Here is a 23,596-nt window from a genome sequence, read left to right as displayed (position 1 = left end):
ACATAGATTGGGTTGTACGTTCCACAATGCCATAGTATATATATGCCTATGATGATGGACTGATGTATTTGTAACACTGAGTCCCATAGCGGGCCGAGTATGGTATATGATGATGGTATACATGACTTTATTTTATAAGATGCAGGGATAGTGATGTACTAATTGTTATACTTGTCCCCTGCATTCTTATGCCAACTGTAATCTCTTGTGGTATTTTATGCTTACATACTTAGTAGTACATATATCGTACTGATCCCCCTTTCATTGGGGGACTGCATTTTCATGCCCGCAGGTACAGACACGCGTTTTAGGGATCCGCCAGCTTAGGATTCCATTCAGCGAGTTTGGGAAGAGCTCCATTGTATCGGAGCCTAGATTTTGGTACTAAACCTTTGATGTATATATTTTTTTATTCAGGGGTACGACGTGGGCCCTGTCCCATCATATGTTACCATTAATATTCTTAGAGGTTTATAGAAATGAGTGTAGGTTGTGTATATATATGTGTTTAGTTGTGTCTATATGACTTATGTTTTGGGACGTTCCTTTTATCGTGGTAGCCTTGTTGGCTCGCGTATGTGTTTATAATGAAACGACCCCACATGCTATGATAGCCTCATCGGATTATATGTTATGTTGCCTATTGATAGGTTGTGACCCCCTTAGGAGACAAGTTGTGCTAATATATGAACATACGACAGGTTTACTTACAGTCAACAGGGGTATACACGAGTGTCCAGCTTGGGCACCCATCATAGCTTATGGGGTTGGGTCGTGATAAAAGTGGTATCAGAGCTGTTCATCCTCATAGTGTCTATAGACCGTGTCTAGTAGAGTTTTGTTTATCAGTGTGTGGTGCACCACATCTATAAGCAGGAGGCAACAGTACATTTAGGATATTGTCCTTCTTTCTTGCCTTACATCGTGCGATAGAGCTATGTTATTAGGATGATCTCTCACTAACATACTATTATGTTTATAGTGATGACTCCAAGGAAAGCAACAACTGCCCAGAAGGATAAGTCAGTATTTGGAGAAACTAGTCAGACCCCGAGAGTTACTAGGGATTATGCCCTGTCTATGCTGGGGATTGTGCTCCATTTGGTTAGCTCTACTACGCCGCCACCTCCAGAGGAGCTAAGAGCAGCAGCCGCTGCAGATCTCGAGACTCTAGTACCAAAGCCTCCAGCCCCACAGCCAGGGCCAAAGGATAGGGTTATAAGAGATGCAGTTCGGTTTCTAACTAGATTAATGGAAGGACAGGCTCAAAGGCATGGTCTAGAAGGGGATAATGCAGATAGACATGATAGTTTGAGGGTCTATGACTTCCTAACTTGTAACCCTCTGGAGTTTTATGGGTTGAGGCCTATAGATAAACCACATGAGTTCATTCGATAGATACAGCGTACGTTGAGAATAATTAGGGCCTCTGAGACTGAGTCTGTTGAGTTGGCTTCATATCGGCTGCGTGACGTAGCCGTTAATTGGTATGAGTCCTAGGAATTATCAAGAGGCGAGGGTGCTCCTCCTGTAGTTTGGGATGAGTTTGTGGAAGCCTTCTTTGGCCATTTTCTACCTCCAGAAATGAAATAAGCCAGAGTTGATAGATTCTTATAGTTGAGGAAGAATGGCAGGAGCATTAGAGATTATAGCCTTGAGTTTGACTCATTGGTGAGACATGCGCCCACTATTGTGGCTAATATAGCTGATAGGGTGCATCGTTTTATGATGGGACTGGATCGTCACTTGATTGATAGGTGTATGGCCATGGCTTCTCATCCAGGCATGGATGTTGCCTAGGTACAAGCATATGCACAAGGAGTGGAGGATCGGCACAGAGGGCGTTAGCCCGATAGAGATTATGACAGAGGCCAGTGTAAGAGAACTAGATCAGCTGGTTATTATGGTGGCTTTCGAGGCGAGCAACCTCAACAGTATAGTAGATATCCTTCCTAGCCATCCCAGAGTGCACCCTCAAAATTCATAGGTAGAAGGTTCGATAGCACAGGATATTCAGGAGTCGATCAGAGCTCTAGGGTTTCAGGCTCACAGATGAATAGGGATTTGTGTCAGTCGAGGTCACTTTTTCCTTGATGTTCTCATTTTGGTAGGCCTTATTTTAGGGAATGCCATTTTATTCCAGGTTGTTTGTTTCACTTGCAGCCGTTAAGGCTATATTATGAGAAAGTGCCCACTCAAGGTAACCCAGGTGGTGCAACTCAGCCTACTGGGTCAGTTGCTGGTTCTTCTTCTTCGGTGGCTATGCGCCCTATGGGGTAGAGTACTCATGCATTAGCAAACCGTGGTAGAGGACGTGGTGGAACTTCCAGTGCTAGCGGTCCTTCGAATTGCATCTATGCCTTAGCTAGAAAATAGGATCAGGAGACGTCACCAAATGTGGTTATAGGTATATTATCAATCTTCTCCCGGGATGTATATACATTGATAGATCCAGGCTCCATTTTATCATATATATCTCCCTTTGTTGCTAGTAGAATCGAAATAGAACCCGAATTAATAGATCCGTTTGAGGTAGCTACACCGGTAGGAGACTCTATTATAGTAAAGCAAGTATACAGAAATTGCTCGGTGAGTAAATGTGGTTGGCATACCTTGGTTGATTTGCTGGAATTAGATATGACAAAATTCAACGTTATCATGAGTATGGACTGGTTAGCTTCTTGTTATGCTAATATTGATTGTAGAAACAAAGTAGTTCGGTTTCAGCTCCCAAACAATCTAATTATCGAATGGTTGGGGAATACGGCATCGCCGAGGGGAAAATTTATCTTATACCTCAAGGCAAGGAAGATGGTTAGAAAAGGGTGTATTTATCATCTGGTTCGTGTGCATAACTTGGAAATAGAGGTACCAACTTTGCAGTTAATGCCAGTAGTCAATGAATATCCAGATATAATCCCAGATGAACTCCTAGGTCTTCCTCCTGAATGGAAGATAGAGTTTACTATAGATGTGTTACAAGATACTCAGCCCATATCGATCCTTGCTTATAGAATGACACCTGCAGAATTGAAGGAATTAAAGGAACAACTAAAAGACTAGTTAGAAAAGGGCTTCATTAGGCCCAGTACATCACCTTGGGGAGCACCGGTATTATTTGTGAGAAAAAAAGATGGGTCGCTACGAATGTGTATTGATTATAGGAAGCTGAATAAGGTAATAGTAAAGAATAGATATACCCTCCCTAGGATTGATGATTTATTTGACCAGTTACAGGGTGCTAAGTGTTTTTCAAAGATAGACCTGCGGTCAGGCTATCATCAGGTATGGGTAAGAAAAGAAGATATTACAAAGACTACGTTCAGAACCCTATACGGGCATTATGAGTTTAAAGTAATGTCTTTTGGGCTGACTAATGCTCCAGCGGTGTTTATAGATCTAATAAATCGAGTGTTCAAACCATTTCTAGACTTGTTTATGATTGTATTTATTGATGATATTGTGTTCTATTCACGATCGAAAGAGGAACATATGAATTATTTGCGGATGGTACTTGGGGTGCTCCAACACTAGAAGTTGTACGCTAAGTTCTCTAAATGTGAATTCTGGTTGACTTCAGTAGCATTCTTGGGGCATGTTATTGGAATGGATGGCATTCGAGTAGATACGTATAAGATTGAGGCTGTAAGGGATTGGCCGAGACATACAACACCTACGGAGGTATGTAGTTTTCTAGGGTTAGCAGGGTATTACAGAAGGTTCGTGGAGAACTTTGCTTCAATTTCTGCTCCTTTAACAAGGCTAACTTAGAAGGTGGCTAAGTTCCAGTGGACCGATGCTTATGAACGAAGCTTTCAGTTGCTGAAAGATAAGTTGACTTCGACCCCGTTCTAACTCTTCTTGAAGGACAAGATGGTTATGTTATTTATTGTGATGCTTCCAGTGTTGGGCTAGGTTGTGTACCGATGCAACATGGTAGAGTCATAGCCTATGCCTCCCGACAGCTCAGGAAGCACGAAAGGAATTATCCAACTCATGATCTGGAGTTACCAGCAGTGATTCATGCTTTGAAAATATGGAAGCACTATCTATATGGCGTACATTTTGATATCTATACGGATCACAAAAGCCTCCAATACATCTTTAAGCAGAAAGAGCTGAATTTACGGCAGAGAAGCTGGCTAGAGTTGCTGAAAGATTATGATGTTGACATCCTATACCACCCAGGAAAAGCAAATGCTATAGCAGATGCACTCAGCCATAAATCAATGGGTAGTTTGGCAGAGGTACCATGAGAAAAGAAAGAGATAGTCTGCAAGATTTGCCAGTTGGCTAGCCTTGGAGTCCGTTTGGTTGATTTGGATGCTGGTGGGGTTTCTATTCGAAGAGTTGTTGAATCCTCTATCATAGAAGAAGTAAAGCAATGTCAGTACAAGGACCCTGTTCTGGCATAGTTTAGGGACACATCTCTTCAAAAGGAAAAGACTCCATTCGAGATCACGCCTGGCGGAGTACTAAGATATAGAGGTAGAATCTGTGTACCTGAGGTTGCAGGGCTACGGTAGCAAGTGATGGGAGAGGCACACTATGCCTATTATTCTGTTCATCCAGGGTCAACCAAGATATATCATGACCTCATATATTTATATTGGTGGGATGGTATAAACAAGGACATAGCAGAGTTCATAGCCCAGTGCCCGAATTGTCAACAGGTTAAGAGTGAGCATCAGAAGCCTGGCGGACTATTACAAGAGATGGAAATCCCGATTTGGAAATGGGAAGTGATTAATATGGATTTTATTATAGGCTTACCTCGCACTCTACAGAAGTATGATTCCATATGGGTTGTTATAGATAGGCTGACAAAATCAGCCCATTTCCTTCCAGTTAGGACTACATATTCAGCTGAGGACTATGCGAAGTTGTATATCAAGGAAATAGTAAGACTTCATGGGGTTACCACATCTATTATATCAGACAGAGGAGCTCAATTTACAACTAACTTCTGTAGATTATTTCAGAAGGGATTGGGAACACAGGTAAGTCTTAGTAAAACATTTCACCCTCAGACTGACGGACAGGCCGAGCATACTATTCAAATACTAGAAGATATGTTGCAGGCCTGTATAATTAACTTTAGAGGCAGTTGGGATGATCATTTTCTACTTATTGAGTTTGTCTATAATAATAACTATCATTCTAGTATCCAAATGATGTCGTACGAGGCTTCGTATGGCAGGAAGTGTAGGTCACCTATCGGTTGGTTTGATATTGGTGAAACAAAACTAATAGGCCCAGACCTAGTTCAGCAAACTATGGATAGAGTCAAGATGATTCAGGAAAGGTTATTAGCAGCCCAGAGTCGATAGAAATCATATGTAGATAATCGATGTCAACCTTTAGAGTTCCAAATTGATGATTGGGTATTCTTGAAGGTGTCGCCCATAAATGGGGTAATGAGGTTCGGCAAGAAAGGAAATCTTATCCTAAGATACATTGGCCCTTATCAAATCATCCGTAGAATAGGTAAAATTTCCTATGAATTGGACTTACCATTGGATCTAGAAGCAGTACACCCAGTCTTTCATGTGTCGATGCTTCGCAAGTGTATTGGTAATCCTTCTAGGGTATTCCTTGTGGATGATGTCTAGTGACAAAGGAACTCGCATATGAGGAACACCCTATAGCCATACTTGATCGCCAAGTCAGAAGGTTGCGTACCAAAGATGTGGCCTTCATCAAAGTATTGTGGCAAAATAAGAATAGAGAAGAGATGACCTGGGAAGCCGAGGAAGAGATGAAGAATAAATATCCGCACTTATTCTCTATGTCGACAGGTAATCTAAACCCCTAAATTGATTACATTAATTAATATGGGGCTTATATATGACAACTATTACAGAGATTTCCCGAAATCCTTTTAAGACCTTATGAGACTAGTTAACATTCGAGGACAAATGTCCTAAAGGGGGAAGGATGTTATACCCCACACTTTTGTACATTGGAGCATTTTTTTCCTTTCTTTCTAAAAGATTTCCATATGATCCATGTTAGATATGAAGTTCTATGTGAGTAGAGATGGTTGGAAATAGGTTTAGAGGGATTGAAAAGGAGTTGGAGGCCAAGTAGTGAGTCGTGGTAATCGACCTACTTACATAAGCTATCGACTTGGATGCCTTACATACTTAAGCTACTTGAGTACATACCGATCTTACGTAGTAAGAATTACATAGGTTCTTAAAGTAATATGAGATGACGAGCCTACGAAAAAGAGAAGATAACACGTGGCAGCAAGAAAAGTTGACACATGGCAGCAGGATAAAAGGCCGTGTAGCAGTAGGTGATGCACCTACTTGGACCAAGTAGGTGACGCACCTGCTTGAGGTAGACCCCACCCTGCCACATGGCAGCCTTGGAGTGGACACATGGATGTAGTGGCCCAATAGGGTATGGACACGTGTCAACTTATACTTAGCTAAAATTGAGAAAAAACTTTGGGAAAAAGAAAAGAGAGCTACGGCTAGGGTCCTCCAAGGTAAGCCTTCAATTTTTACTTCGTAAATTAATTATATAAGGTATTTTTCAATTAGGTAACGGTGTTTAATAGCGTAAATTACTCCTTGGGGCAGCAAGGAAGTGAAGCGAGCAGCTCACCAATTTTTAGCAATATTAAGGAGCTTTCGAGGTCGATTTTTAGCAAGGTAAGGTTCCTTCTTTTGAATTGGATTTAATGGTATTGTAATGAAAAGATTACTTGTATTAAATGAAGTTGAAAATAGGAGAATTGCATAATTATGATTGACGTTATAAACGAGCGGAATTGAAGGTGTTTTAATTGGATTAAAGTCGAGTAGTGTTGTTATTAACATGATGTTGTGTTTAAAGTTAGTTTGGGGGTGTTAAAGGGATGAAAATATGTCTATGAATGAATATATATGCTTCTGGTTTCATCCACGTAATACTCTGTTTTGTGTGGTTAATATTTTACAAAATAAAGATTGAAAATCCTATTTTGGTGTCGTGGTTTTGGGCGAGTCGTTTGGAGCTTGTATTGCGTAATGTTGAAGTGATTTAATTGTACAAGACTGCTGGTTGTTATTGTTGATATGGTTGTACCAATCGGAGGTGTAATTGGAAGTTCAGATAGGGCGAGTTATAGGAGAGATGCTGCCCAATTTCTGTTAACTTTTTAACTAACTAATGGACAAGTCGAGAAAGCGGAATGAGGAAAAGATTCCTATGGATGCTTGGTTGTAGATTTAGAAGCTGTAAAGTTGAAGGTTATTAATATTAGTATTACTTTCGTGTTAAAAAGGTTCAGAGGGAGATGAAGCGGGCGTGGTTATGATTAATCCATAAGAGGTATGTGAAGCTATCTTTATTTTCTCTTGGCATGTCTTAGCTATAAGTGGTTTGTATATGAAATGTGGGGATAATTTCATTCATAAAACTCCAAGCATGACTCATAATTCTTACCCACTTCTTGATGTCAGAACTCCTGCAATAATTGAGTTATTGTCTTTCAAGTCTTCTATGTGATAAAAAGTAGTACATGTAAAGCCTATATCTTCTTGCTTTTGGAATGTCTTAAATGTAAATGAAATGATATATGATATGAGTTTGAAGGTAATTCCATTTATAGGTTCCGTGTATAACTCGTGACTCGTATTCACTTTTGAATGTTAAAGGTCTTAAAGTAGTTGAACTACTACCCTCGAGCCTTTTATGTGTTGAGTAGTGATTGAGTATGTAAGCTCCTATTCCTAAGGGCTCTATGATGATAAATGTTGCATAAGCTGTGTAACATTATCTTGATGCACGTCTATGATGCCTGAGGCTCCACTTGATATGATCCCTAGTGACCTTGAGAGGGTACTTAAGACAATTACTACATTGATTTTCAAGTGACGGTTCACTTGACTATTTTATGGAATCTCAGATGATGATTTAACCTGCATATGGTTTCTCACTACTCTGCTCGTGCATGTTGTTAATACATCTTCCACCGAGTCCTATAATGGGTCGGGTATGATATATATGCATAAGGATCGGGCCGAACGTTCCTCGGTATTATTTTACTATATAGGGATCGGGTCGTACTTTCCTCGGCATTATTTTACTATATAAGGATTGGGTCGCACGTTTTTCGGCATTATTATATGATATAAGGATCAGTCCATACGTTGTTCGTCATTATTATACTATATAAGAATCGGGCCGTATGTTCCACGGCACTAACCTGTTATATACATGAATTGGGTTGTACATTCCACAATGCTAATAGTATATATATGCCTATGATGATGGACTGATGTATTTGTAACACCAAGTCCCCTAGCGGGATGGGTACGGTATGTGATGATGGTATACATGACTTTATTTTATAAGATGCAGGGATAGTGATGTACTAATTGTTATACTTGTCCCCTGCATTCTTATGCCAACTGTAATCTCTTGTGGTATTTTATGCTTACATACTTAGTAGTACATATATCGTACTGATCCCCCTTTCTTTGGGGGGCTGCATTTTCATGTCCGCAGGTACAGACATGCATTTAGGGATCCGCCAGCTTAGAATTCCATTCAGCGAGTTTGGGAAGAGCCCCATTATATCGGAGCCTAGCTTTTGGTACTGAACCTTTGATGTATATATTTGTTTATTCAGGGGTACGGTGTGGGCCCTGTCCTGCCATATGTTACCGTTAATATTCTTAGAGGTCTATAGACATGAGTGTGGGTTGTGTATATATGTGTGTTTAGTTGTGTCTACATGATTTATGTTTTGGGATGTTCCCTTTTATCGTGGCAGCCTTGTCGGCTCGCGTATGTGTTTATAAGGGAACGACCCCACATGCTACAATAGTCTCGTCTATTTATGTGTTATGTTTCCTATTGATAGGTTGTGACCCCCTCAGGAGACAGGTTGTGCCAATATGTGAACCTATGACAGGTTTACTTACGATCAATAGAGGTATATGCAAGTGTCCAGCTTGGACACCCGTCACGGCCTACGGGGTTGGGTCGTGACAGGTGTAAAGTCTTTTGCTTGGATTATGTGATGCATTTAACTCAGACGGTGTAAAGTCTTTGCCACAAATTATATAAAGTCTTTGTCTCAGACGGTGTAAAGTCTTTGGCTTGGGCTGTGTGATGCCTTTGACTCAGACGATGTAAAGTCTTTGCCACAAATCATATAAATTCTTTGCCTCAGATGGTGTAAAGTCTTTGGCTTAAACTATGTGATGCATTTGACTCAGATAGTGTAAAGTTTTTGCCACAAATCATGTAAAGTCTTTGCCTCAGACGGTGTAAAGTCTTTGTCTTAGACTATGTGATACCTTTGACTCAGACAATGTGAAGTGTTTGCCATAAATCATGTAAAATCTTTGCTTCAGATGGTGTAAAGTCTTTGGCTTAGACTATGTGATGCGTTTGATTCAATCGGTGTAAAGTCTTCGTCAAAGATAATGTAAAATTATTGGCTCAAATAATGCAACACCTTTAACTCCAACAAAATAAAAGTTCATTGCATATGAAGTAATATTTTCACTTGCAATAAAAAAAATGTACCTCGTATCTTGATGAACTCAAGAGTGTATGCAAAAAGGAGCATCAAAATTGCTAATGCCAATGATAAAAAATAATAAAAGGAAAGAGTCTATTTATAGACAAATAGTGATGGTGATGAAGTCCTTCTCCCAAAGTAACTATAATTACTTTTTAGGTTAGGACTCTAGTGGAATGGTACAAATTTATTTTCTCCACTAAAAAAAAGGTCTAAACAAAAAAAACGTACCACGTACCTCGTATCTTGATGAACTCAAGAGTGTATGTAAACAGGAGCATCAAAATTGTCAATGCCAATAATTAAAATAAATAAAAGGAGAAAGTTTATTTATAGACAAATCATGATGGTGAGAAAGTCCTTCTCCCAAAGTAACTATAATTACTTTTTGGGTTAGGACTCTAGTGGAATTGTACAAATTTATTCTCTAAAAAAAAGGACCTGCGGCCCCCCAAAAAAAACTTGCGGCCCAAAAAGAAAGGGGAGGAGAAGAAATTACCTTATATTGTGCTCCCTCGTTGTGACTTGCAACACTGCAATTGATGCAAAATATGAAGAACATATCTCTATTTATAGAGATCTCTAAGGTTGTTGTGGAAGTATTTGTTTCCATGTGAAACACTTACAATTATACTCCAAAAATGACTTGAATTATTGGACTACTAATTGTAGTCATTGACCGACATTAACTATCTCTCTAAGTGGATTATGATTTCAAGCTTAAAGAATATAATAATAATTATTATTATAACTCCAATAATCATGCTTATAAAAGGTCCTTCAATTTTTGGTCTTTATCTGATTATAGCGTGCGAGATTTACATGTATAATTTAATATTGATCTCAATTAAAATAATACTTCAAGCCCAGTCTTCAAAAAAATAAAATATTTTGGCAAGACATGAAGTAGGGGGCATTTGTAAACATTAAAATTATATTGGATTTAAATTCATAAATTAATATGGACTATATTAAATTCAAGAAAATAGTCCAAATAATGTGGCAATCCAAGTCAAATAAATGATCCACTAAAAGCACACCATGTGTCAAACTTTTGTGGCAATCCAAGTCAAATAAATGATCCACTAAAAGCACACCATGTGTCAAAGTTATGTAGCAATTCAAGTCAAATTAAATGAGCCATTAAAATCATACCACGTGTCAAAGTTATATGGCAATCCAAGTCAAATTAAATGAGCCATTAAAATCATGCCATGTGCCAAAATTATATGGCAATCCAAGTCAAATTTAATAAGTCATTAAAATCATGTCACGTGTCGAAGTTATGTGGCAATCTAAGTCAAATTAAATGAGCCACTAGAATAATGTCACGTGTATATGTAACATGTTCTGACCAATCAAATTAAAGCTTTTCACCAAAGAAATCTGATTGGTCAATTCAAATCAACCAATCAAATCACACCCTCATACCACTCCCTACAACTATAAATAAGATTCCTCATTATTCTCAGAGGGGGTTGAAAAAGAACAAAAAACAAGAAGAGAGCTCGTGGATCAAAATCCGCAAATTCTCTACAAAGCTACAAAATTCAAGTAATCAAATTCAAGTTTAAGTTCAAGATCAAGAACGAAGAAAAATATCAAGAAGGTCAAGATCAAGTTACTTGTTCATACTTATTATTCTTCATAACCGTACAAGTGTTCGTGACGAATAATTCAAATTCAAATTAGACGAAGATTCAAGATCAAGCTATTCAAGCCCTTAACTCTAAATCAAATTCAAGTTCAACATATTCCATATTATTTGAATAATCAGAGGATTATCATAGAGATTGTAAGACGCACTATATTTTGAAATCAAATATTACTCTTTGTTACTCCAATTTTTCGATCTTGATTATTTATTTTTTTCGGCTCGAAAATTTATTGTTTACAATTCTATTATTTGACTTTAAGAGATGTATTTATTAAATTTTAATTAACTTTAATTTATCAATTATAGTGAACAAAAAAATATAAATGCTTTAAGTTTTTACTGATTTGCTGCCAACCATTAATTATTGAATTGCACTAGAGCAACTTTTCATATTTATTCTACATATATTAAATTAAATATAAAAAATGTTTATTAAAATTTTCTTCCTGCTTTATAAGGAAAGGGCATGGCCTTTCCCCTTTCACCTCCCACCAACATGAAAAGTAAAAAGGAAAAATCTACTAGCTTTTTTTTGCTTTATAGGCCTATTATTATAAAAATAAAGTCTCAATTTTTACTTAATAATTTTCATATGCCTAAAGGAATAATCTTAAATATCTCAAAAAAAAATTCTATTTTTATTAATACAGAAGAATGCTACGGAGTCTAATTTACTATAATTCCTATCAATAAATAATTTACTATAATTACTATCAATAAATTTTCTTAATTGTTTTTACTTTGTCTGTATGACATTGTAATTTTTTTTATAATATCTATTATTTTAGGTGTACTATGTGGAGATTTTTCAAGCTAATAAACACACAGTTTATTCATATTGTTTTTTTATTGTTCCATTTGTTAATATTTACAAGAGTACTTTTTCTTAATAGAAACATGCCTATAAGCTAATATGAAGAGATTGATATCTTTATTTTATTTACTTATGGATAATTAGCCTCTTTGAATTGACTTATTTTTAAGTAGCTTATAAGTTGAAAATTGCTTTTAAGTTAAAAAAAAAAAGTAGTGCAGATCAACTTTTTTTTTGTCTTATAAGCTATTTTCAACTTATAAACTGCTTAAAATAAGTTCATTCGAATAAACCCAGCTATTTATTGGGGCTTATTTTAAGCACAAAATGACTTTAAGTTAGTCAGTCAAACACTAAAAAAAATCTAAAAACAGCTTATAAATAACTTATAAGTCAATCCAAATAACCTCAATGAAAAAAATTTAAGATAAAATACATACTCATTCCATTTCAAAATCATTTATTCTTTTTAAATAAAAATATTTATATTATCTAGCGAAGCGCGGAGTAGTACACTAGTATTTCTAGGATATTAAGTAGAATAGAGTGAGTTTAAGGTTGGATCAACATGTGCGTTTGAAGGTACCATATTCTGATTTAAGGGTAATTCAGACTTTTCATCATAGATTAAATTTCAACGTGTCATTTATTGTAAAATTCAAGAGCCACCACATCAATGCAGTATGTGGCCTCTATCTGGAAATTTCTGCACTGTCCCTCGTCATCTCTATTTTTCTTTTTTTTTTTTTTTTTGCTTTTCATTTGATTTCTTTCCAAACGTTTCTCTATTTGGTTATATAATTGGTCTCTGCTTCTCAATTAAGTTGTTTGCTGAAATGTATTGAGGTTTTGATTGAGATTGTGTCTACCGAAACAGAGTAATTGAAATCAAGAAAATTCTCTGAATTGGGATAATTTTTTTATGCATTTCATTACCCGGTATTCAATGGAAAATTAGAGATAGTTTGTTAGGAGGAATGCCATATATAATTCATTGATACCTATTCTCATCATTGGTAACCTTTTATTGAGTTTTTCTTCTTTTATTTTATTGGTATTTATAGGTTATAAATTTTGCTTTTATATAGTCTGTTTTTTTTTCCGTTTTATCATTCTCTTTATTAACTTATGCCAATTCTTCCATGACCATGTTATTTCTTTTTACTCAGTGGACCTTCTTATGTGTGCTTGATACTTGAATGGTAGAAGTGCAAACAGAGGCTTTGTTGATAGCGGAAAATCACTGCATGAAAATAAAATGTTGTCGAGTGCTTCAAGTGATGACATGCTATTTGTGCCTAAGTAAGTGTAATTTACAAATACGCAAATTGTCTTTGATTTATTTTCTATATGGTATCTCCAATTTTTGAAGGGAGCATTAGAGTAATTGGTAAAGTTACTGTAATGTGACCAGGAGGTCACTGGTTCAATCCTTGGAAGCAGCTTCTGGCAGAAATGCAAGGTAACACTGCGTACAATAGAGTCGGGCCTTTTCCCGGACTGTGCGCATAGCGTGAGCTTAAGTGCACGGGACTAACTGCCCTTATGGTATCTCCAATTTTTGTCTATATTTTTTATAGGCATAATACATAAATATATTTTTTAACTTGACTTTATTTCATATTTATACCCTCCAACTTTGGGTGTGTACAAGTAGACACTTAAACTTGTATAAAATTAAATAAGTAGACACATATGTCATACGTAACAAAATACATGTAGAATACAACGTAGGACATAAAATTGCTATATAGGATGTCATGTAGGATGAATTTGTCTATTTGATCATGTTCAAGTTTTGGATAATTAAAGTGTCTATTTGTGCATTAAAAAAGTTAGAAATCATAATTGTCAGCCAAATTAAGGATCATATTTATGTATTATGCCTTCTTTATAACCTTGAAGATTATTTTTTGACAACTTAGCAAGCGTGCTAAGAAAAATATTTGTAAAATTTACTAGCACGTAAAAACTCAATTGACGCCATCTCCAACGCTCAGCAAGATAGGACATAGAGTTTCGGTGATACAACACCACTTCACTAACTCGAAGTGCCTAGAGAATCTAGCTTCGTTAATGCTCGGCTAAGTCTTGAACATTACAATAAATTATAATATCATTCATGTCTTTAAATAGGAGTAGATTGAAGATGAATATGACGATAAAGGCTCTGTGGCATTGACCATTCATACTACGGTGAAAAATGACTTTCCTGCCTTTACAACTTCTGTAAAAGGTCAGTTCAAATTCTTGACTTTTATGGATATTGACTAATTGTATAAGTTATTAAATAGTAGATTTTTTATATGATTTGCTTAACATATTATCAATGTTAATCCAAATTTCATGTTCTACTTAGCAATATAGGCAAAAATACATGTTCTTCTTTGTTCTTTGTTTACATCATTTTGGTTTAAGGAGTTCAAATGAATATTCGAAGTTGATTAATAAACTGAATATATAATAGTGTAAACTTCCTCTTGGCCGTCATCCCTACTTGTCCACCAAAGTTCATTTTAGTATTTTCAAATGCAGTTGATGGTTACGAATGTGTGCTTTTTGAGAATTTTACTGTCACATCTCTTCAAGTGGTTTTACGAAGATCATATTTTGCTACCAGAAATCAAAGGACAACAGGAAAAACAGTGTAGGGGGAGAATGTGTCCGGACCACAATTTTGCTCTGCTCCATTTAAGGTATTTTGTGGCTATTTGATTTGGCATTTTAAATGAAATTCTTAGGAGTGAGATGTCGTTGAGCTAACTGGAAAGTTAGTTTTCACTTTTCACCATTATGATGAAGAATTCACTACGGACTTACATCGGTCCCATGTGTTGTTGTAAACGGAGCTTATAGATACATCATAATTCAATCACTCAAACAGAAACTTAAATGGTAAGTTCTGTTTTATTCTTTTTTGAAAGAGTCAACAAAGATTGCTATATTGCTGTCAACAAATGCATAAATGAAAGAGTCAACAAAGGCAGCATTTCAACAAAGGTTGCTGTAAGACAGCATTTCAACAAAGGCTACTGTAAGACAGCATTTCAACAAAGGTTGCTGTCAACAAATGCAATGCGTAAATTTTTTTTATGCGTTTTTGGTTCTTATAAATAGAGGGCATTCTGCCCTCATTTAAATCATTCAAAAAAAGAGAGTAAGAATACAAAGAGAGTTATACACCAAGATAAATATTGTATTCTTGAGTGTCCTCTTTAGTAGTTGTTCTTTTTACAAGAGATGAGTGTTAATTGTTGTTTTCTCCTTGTATTTGAGAGCAGTGTACTCCCATATTCTCATAGTAAAATCCTTCTACCCCGTGGCTTTTTTCCTCTATCTTTTTGAAGGATTTTCACGTAAAATTCACGTGTTCAATTTATTTTCATTATTTATTATCATATCAAACTTAAGTTGTGGTGCTTCCTCCTCACAACAGTGGTATCAGAGTCATCGGTTATTCTATCTATTTTATGCGAAGGTACTATTCGTAATAGTAAATTTTTGTGAATAGTAAATTCGCTGAAAAGTACTATTCACATAAATAATAAATTTCGGTGACGGTACAGTTTGACACGATTGTTCGCAAAAATATTCAGAAATGATCTAGAAGGGTGTGAAGCAAATAACAATGTCGAATACAACAAAATTTGACGTTGAGAAATTCAATGGGACTAATTTCTCATTGTAGAAAATAAAAATAAAAGTGATATTGAGAAAAGACAATTGCTTAGCTGCAATTGAAGACAGACCCATAGACTTTGTTGATGACAGCAAGTGGAATGACATAGACACTAACGCAGTTGCTGATCTACACTTGGCACTGGCTGATCAAGTGTTGTCTAGTGTGGCTAAAAAACAGACGGTGAAGGAAATATGGGATACTCTTACGGGATTGTATGAGGCCAAGTTTTTGCATAATAATATCTTCTTAAAAAGAAGATTGTATACCCTTCGAATGGAAGAATTCATGTCGGTTACTGAACACATCAATACTTTAAATATTTTGTTTTCGCAACTTACAACAATGGGTTGCAAAATAGAGGGGACTGAACGTGCGGAACTTCTACTTCAAAGTCTGCCTGACTCATATGATCAACTCATCATCAACCTGACGAACAATACAGACAGTCTAGTTTTTGATGAAATTGCAGCCACTGTCTTAGAAGAAGAAGAAAATCGATGCAAAAATAAGGAAGATAGACAAGCAAGTTCGCAGCAAGCTGAAGCTTTGATGATGGTGAGAGAAAGACCAACGGAACGTGGCCCCTGTGGGAGTCACAATCATGGTAGATCTCAATCAAGAAGTAAGAAGAATATCAAGTGCTACAACTGTGGCAAGAAAGGGCACTTCAAGAAAGATTGTCGGTTCAAAAAGAAGAATGAACACACTGAGCCATCAATTGCTCAAGGGAATGTTGCATGTACGTCGGATGATGGCGATATTTTATGTAGTGAAGCAATATCGAATAATGAAGGTAGAAAATATTTCATTAATGTCTGGATCATGGACACAGGAGCAATATGGCACATGACTTCCCGGAGAGAATGGTTCCATCAATATAATCCTATCTCAGGAGGGTCTATGTTCATGGGAGACGATCATTTTTTGGATATTATTGGTATTGGGTCCATCAAAATAAAAATGTATGATGGAACGATACGCACCATTCAGGAGGTATGACATGTAAAAGACTTGAGGAAGAATCTATTGTCTTTGGGATAATTAGATGATAATGGATGTTCATATAAGAGTCATGGTAGAGTCATGAAAATATCCAAAGGAGCGCTTGTAGTGATGAAAGCGAAAAAACTTGCTGCAAATTTATATGTGATTAAAGGTGAAACACACTAAGAAGGAGAAACATCAACCGCGTCAGCAAGTTCATTTGAAGAATCAACGATAATATGGCATCGTAAACTTGGCCATATGTCAGAATGAGGTTTGAAGATTCTTGTTAAGCAAAAGCTTCTTCCAGGGATCAAAAACGTTTCACTACCCTTTTGTGAGCATTGTGTTACCAGTAAGCAAAATAGATTGAAGTTTAGCAGTTCCTCTGCTAAAAGCAAGGAAATATTAGATCTGATCCACTCTGATGTCTGGCAAGTACCAGTGAAGTCCCTAGGAGGAGCAAAATATTTTGTCATTTATCGACAATTACTCCAAGAGAAGTTGGGTGTATCCAATCAAAAGAAAGGCAGATGTTTTTCTAGTTTTCAAACAGTTCAATGCGCGGATGGAACTTGAATCTGAAAAAAAGATCAAGTGTTTGAGAATAAATAATGGAGGAGAATACACTGGTGATGAATTTGATAACTTCTGTAAACAAGAAGGTATTAAACGGCAGTTCACAGTGGCATATACTCCATAACAAAATGGAGTAGCAGAGCGGATGAACAGAACCTTGTTGGAACGAACAAGATCTATGTTGGCAACTACAGGGTTGAAAAAATAATTCTGAGCAGAAGCAGTCAAAATCGTCTGTTATGTAATCAATCGGTCACCATCAACCTCAATTAATCTAAAACGCCAATAGAGATGTGGACAAGAAAATCAGCTGATTGTTCTCGCTTACATATATTCGGAAGTCTTGCTTATGTTATGTACAACATCTAAGAAAAATCGAAGTTGGATTCAAAATCCAGGGAATGCATTTTCTTAGGGTATGCTAATGGAGTCAAGGGGTATCGCTTGTGGGATTCCACTGCCCGCAAGGTGGTAATCAGCAGTGATGTTGTATTTGTTGAAAACAAGATACAAGCAAAAGAAGGTAGCACTTCAAAAGAAAAATCAGAGACTACTACAGTTGAAGTTGAAGAAATAAAAGAAGTTTCAGTTTCTTCTGAAGCAGTACCAGAGCACGAAGAACAAGAGCAAGATGAGATCGAAACTCCACAAGTTCGACGGTCAACAAGGGAGAGAAGAGAATCAGCTTGACACTCAAATTATACTATGGAGGGCAATGTTGTGTACTGTCTATTAATAGAAGATGGAGAACCTTTAACCTTTCACGAGGCTATGAAAGGCCAAGAATCATCTCTATGGATGACAGCAATGCAAGAAGAAATTGAAGCTCTTCATAAAAATAAAACATGAGATCTTGTTCAATTACCACAAGGAAGGAAGACCATTGGAAATAAATGGGTCTACAAGATCAAACGCAATGGTAATGATCAAGTGGAGAAGTATCGTGCAAGATTGGTGATGAAAGGATTCGCTCAGAAAGAAGGTATAGACTTCAATGAAATATTTTCTCCGGTGGTTCGACTCACAACAATTCGAGTTGTCCTGGCGATGTGTGCTACATTTGATTTGTATTTGGAGCAGTTAGATGTCAAAACTGTATTTCTTCATGGAGAACTTGAAAAAGAAATTTACATGCTCCAACCAGAAGGTTTTAAAGAACAAGGAAAAGAGAACTTGGTTTGCAGGTTGAAAAAATCTCTATATGGTCTCAAACAGGCGCCGAGATGTTGGTACAAGAGATTTGATTTCTTCATTATAAGCCTTGAATACAACAGATATAGTTCAGATTCTTGTGTTTATTACAACAGATTTGGTGATGAAGATTTTGTTATTTTATTGTTGTATGTTGATGACATGTTGGTAGCAGGCCCCAACAAAGATCTTCTTACAAATTTAAAGGCACAGTTGGCTAGGGAGTTTGAAATGAAGGACTTAGGACCAGCAAACAAAATTCTAGGGATGCAAATTCACCGAGACAGAAATAATAGGAAGATTTGGCTTTTTTAATAGAACTACTTGAAGAAAATCTTGAGACGCTTCAAGATGCAAGATTGTAAGTCAATTTCTACCCTACTTCCTATTAATTTCAAGTTATCCTCAAGTATGAGTCCTAGCAATAAAGCAGAGAGGATGTAGATGTCTCGAGTACCGTATGCATCAGCAGTGGAAAGTTTAATGTTCGCCATGGTATGTACAAGACCTGACATTGCACAAGCAGTGGGAGTGATCAGTCGATACATGGCTAATCCTAGTAGAGAGCATTGGAGTACTGTTAAGAGGATCCTGAGATACATCAAGGGTACCTCAGATATTGCAATGTGTTATGGAGGATCAGACTTTACTGTTAAAGATTATGTTGATTCAGATTATGTAGGTGGTTTTGATAAAAGTAAGTCTACCATAGGTTATGTGTTTACTCTTGCTGGAGGAGCTGTAAGCTGGGTTTTAAAACTGCAATCTATCGTGGCTACATCTACGACTGAAGCAGAATATGTAGTAGCTACACAAGCGAGCAAAGAGGAAATATGGATGCAAATGTTACTGGAGGAGCTCGGGCACAAACAAGAGAAGATTGCTCTATTTTGTGACAGTCATAGGGCTTTGCATCTTGCAAAGAATCCAGCATTTCATTCCAAGGACAAAGTATATACGAGTTCAGTATCACCTTATTCGTGAGAAGGTGGAAGAAGGCAGTGTGGACATTCAGAAAATTCACACCAATGACAACCTAGCAGATATGTTTACAAAGCCGATCAACAGTAATAGGTTCATATAGTGTTGATCTTCTGTTAGCCTAGCAGAAACGTAACATTGAAGTAATTGAATAGAAAGGATGGTGTAAAAAATTAATCGATTCTCAATTAAATCTTCAAGTAGGAGAATGAAAGAGTCAACAAAGGTTGCTGTGCTGCTGTCAACAAATGCATAAATGAAAGAGTCAACAAAGACAGCATTTCAACAAGATTATTGTAAGGAAGCATTTCAACAAAGGCTGCTGTAAGGCAGCATTTCAAAAAAGGCTGCTGTAAGGCAGCATTTCAACAAAGGCTATTGTCAACAAATGCAACACGTAATTTTTTTTTACGCATTTTTGGTTCTTATAAATAGAGGGCATTCTGCCCTCATTTAAATCATTCAAAAAAAGAGAGTAAGAATACAAAGAGAGTTATACACCAAAATACATATTGTATTCTTGAATGTCCTCTTTAGTAGTTGTTCCTTTTACAAGAGAGGAGTGTTAATTGTTATTTTCTCCTTGTCTTTGAGAGCAGTGTACTCCCATATTCTAATAGTAAAATTCTTTTACCCCGTGGTTTTTCCCCTCTATCTGTTTGAGGGGTTTTCATGTAAAATTCACGTGTCTAATTTATTTTCATTATTTATTATCATATCAAACTTAAGTCGTGGTGTTTCCTCCTCACAACATTTTTCTTGATTTTATGTATTATACATCTTTGTGTCATTGGATTGAACAACAAACTTGTGGTTGAATAACCAAATTGCAACCTTTAGGGTTTGTTTGGAAAGTTACCTAGTAATTGGAATTGGTGTAATTACTCACTTGGTAATTACTAGGATAGTAATTGCTAGCCTAGTAATTACACAGTCTAGTAATTGCGATGACCTGTTTGCCACAGTATAAATTATTCTGTTTGGTTGCACAAGTGTAATTACAATGTTATATTAAATTTTAAAAATAAAAGTTAATTTTCTAAATTTAAAATTTATATTAGACAAATAAGAATCTTTATAAATGATATTAAATTAAATATTAATTAATAAATATATGTTCTCAACTAATATTATAAAACTAATAATTTATTTATATTTTTTAAATTAGTATATTTTAAATAATTTAATCAAATAAACTAAAAGTATAAAATTTTTATGAACATCATGAAATGTATGTTTGACAAAAATGTTAATATTATAAATATAATGTCATAAAATTATTAAAATATTTGACAAAAAATAATCTATCAAATTTAACTAAATAATAAATGATTTGCAATGTAAATATTAAGTCAATACTGCTAAAACAAATGAAATTGAAAATATGACATAAATTCTAAATTCAAAACAAAAAATTTAAAATAATGCTCTTAAGTCAAATTTTAACACAATGTACATAAATATGATTTTAAAAATTAGAATACTAACAAAATTATGCAAGAATAATAAGTAAATAAATAATATGAAAAATTGCATGGAATGAAAAAGTAAAGGTTGAGAATGAGAAAGAAATGAACTATAAATAAAAAAATAAAAAAATATATTTAGAAATTATTTGAATAATAAAAATATTTTTTTAAAAATAATAGAAATATAAAAAATTAAAATTAAAAAATATAAATATAAATAAAAGAAGAATTTTAAAAAGTTTCATGTAATTACATCGTGTAATTATATCAATTCCTTATCCTCCCTTGAAAATTGAAGAGTGTAATTACTCTCCTTTAATTACACACAAATTCCTCTCTTACCAAGTAGTTACTTAGTCTACCAAACATGCCAAATAATGTAATTAAACCCAATTACACCAAATTCCAATTATATTATGACTTTCCAAATAGGCCCTTATATTATACATCTTTGTGTCAGTTAATTGAACAAGAAACGTCATATTCAGTGATGAATAATCAAATAACTATCTTTCTACATTTTGCTGTAATGACTATGAGTTCTTTTGATTTTTCTAATCAACAAAACTCATATTAAAGCACACTTGTATCTTAGAAGTGTGGTTTGATTAAAGTTCATATATATATATATATATATATATATATATATATATATATAAGGTCAATATATACGAGTTTGTTAAAGTAGGATTTGTAGTGAAATATAGATACAACATACAATAACATGTTCAATGATTTCTGATTTTATTACAATATAGCTAAGGAAGCTTCGAAAAAAATATATAAATAGATTTACTTATAGTAATAATCAGTTCACTTGAAATTGTGTTGCATTTGAGATCATTTCTATATATTTTTCTAAGTATGTTTCTTCATTTACAGTATCAAGTTGGAGTAGAGATATCAACATGGACAAAATTGTCAAGCTGAAGTAGAGATACCAACATGGGCATAGAGTAAGGCTAGCAACAAATGTCAATTCTTGGGAGCTTGTCTTAAGTGCTTGAACATATTTAGGTTAAAGAGGATCTAACATAATGCAAGACTTTAATTTGGGTGCTTTGCTTATCTTATGTCAGTATACATTTTCTTAAAGGAAATGTTCACTTTATCAAACCTAAACTCTGAAATTGTATTGTACTCATTCACCTTTGATGATCAAATACTTGGGACAATTCAATCCCTTGGTTGTTCACTTTCATATTTTACATGATGCAGGTGTACATTGATATATATTTCTTTGTTCACTGGACGTGTTGAATATTTTATCATCCATGAATTTATATGATTCCATACTATTTTATTACACTATGTTGGGCCCCTGCTTGCACGGGCAGCTCGTATCTAGTTTAAATATTAAATCGGAAAAGGGTCAAATATATTTCTGTATTATTGAAAATAGTTTAAATATACATTTTGTTATACTTTCGGGTTAAATATACCACTCGTGTTATACTTTCAGTTCAAATATACCCCTCTCATTATTTTGGTACAAATTCACCCTTAATTTTAATGGAAGAACATTTGAAAAGCTCAAAATTAAATAATTCATTTTCAATTTTAAATATATGATTTTTTAGAAATAAATAAAATTTTCAAGTACAAATTTGAGTTTTTTTTCCCTTAAAAATAATAATACAAAATGCATTACCTAATTTTAAGTACTAATACATGAAATGTCTAAATACTAATTTGAGTATTTTTTTCTTACAAAATGATAAGGCAGAAAATGCTGCAAAATTAAAAAAAACTCAAATTAGTACTTAGAAATTTCATATATTAATATTGTATTGTCATTTCTAAAAAAAAACTCAAATTAGTACTTTAAAATTTTATTTATTTCTAAAAAAATTATATATTTAAAATTGGGAATGAGTTATTTAATCTTGAGCTTTTCAAGTGTTCTTCCGTTAAAATTAAGGGTGAAGAGTGTATTTGAACCGAAAGTATAACAGGAGGGATATATTTAGCCCAAAAATATAACGAGAGATATATTTAAATTATTTCCAATAATAAAGTAGTATATTTGACCCTTTTTCGATATTAAACAAGTGCTCTTAAAAGATTGAAGTTTCCCAAAAATTACAATTTGAGTCAAGATAGAATGAACCTTTGACTGTTTATTCTAACTAAACTACCTTCTTGTCTTTTTCTACTTTTTTTTTTCATTATAAATAAGGAAACGACATAAGTATCCTTTCGAATTATACTGAAATCTCAACGACATATCTGAATTAGTTTAGAGTTTTATTACTCTTTTAAACTATTTTAAAATAGCATAAATACACTCTAAATGCTCATGTGACATAGTGAGTATGCATACTCTCTTGAAAGTAAGTGAAATGCGAAAAAATATAAAAGTTTGATCAAAATTAGATGCACGTCTTTTTTTATTTGATTATTTTATAATTAGTTACTACACATAATTATTAAACATAAAACTTATATATATTTAATTATTTTCATTTCTTTCTTGTAATACATCTATTTTCCTCCCCACTTTAAATTTTTTATTTTTTCTCTTTTTCATTAATTTCTAATCATCGTAATTCTTAAAAGACATCTAAATTCAAATAAGAAGTCGAAAGATCTCGTGGATCAATGATCTTTAATTTCTTTACAAGCTGTGAGTATTCAATTATTTTATACATCTGAAAATTAAGACCAAATCTTAAGATAACGTTTCAAGCCTTTAAATAAAAATCCATCAAAA

The 23,596-nt window shown here is 34.8% G+C and overlaps 1 long non-coding RNA gene across 2 annotated transcripts; it reads left to right on the top strand.

Moving 5' to 3' along the window:
• The first annotated feature begins 13,106 nt into the window (after positions 1-13,106).
• Positions 13,107-22,054, top strand: LOC129871180 (uncharacterized). Of its 2 annotated transcripts, none has more exons than XR_008762208.1 (5): positions 13,107-13,299; positions 13,412-13,459; positions 14,134-14,233; positions 14,618-14,693; positions 21,766-22,054. It is a non-coding gene; the product is annotated as an uncharacterized LOC129871180 (long non-coding RNA). The 2 variants fall into 2 exon arrangements; XR_008762207.1 differs by having other exon boundaries at positions 14,533-14,693.
• The last annotated feature ends 1,542 nt before the right edge of the window (positions 22,055-23,596 follow it).

The sequence above is a fragment of the Solanum dulcamara genome, chromosome 10, assembly GCF_947179165.1.
Source record: "Solanum dulcamara chromosome 10, daSolDulc1.2, whole genome shotgun sequence".
Lineage (NCBI taxonomy): Eukaryota > Viridiplantae > Streptophyta > Magnoliopsida > Solanales > Solanaceae > Solanum > Solanum dulcamara.
Note: the sequence above shows the minus strand (reverse complement) of the source record. Positions and strands in the feature narration are given on the sequence as shown.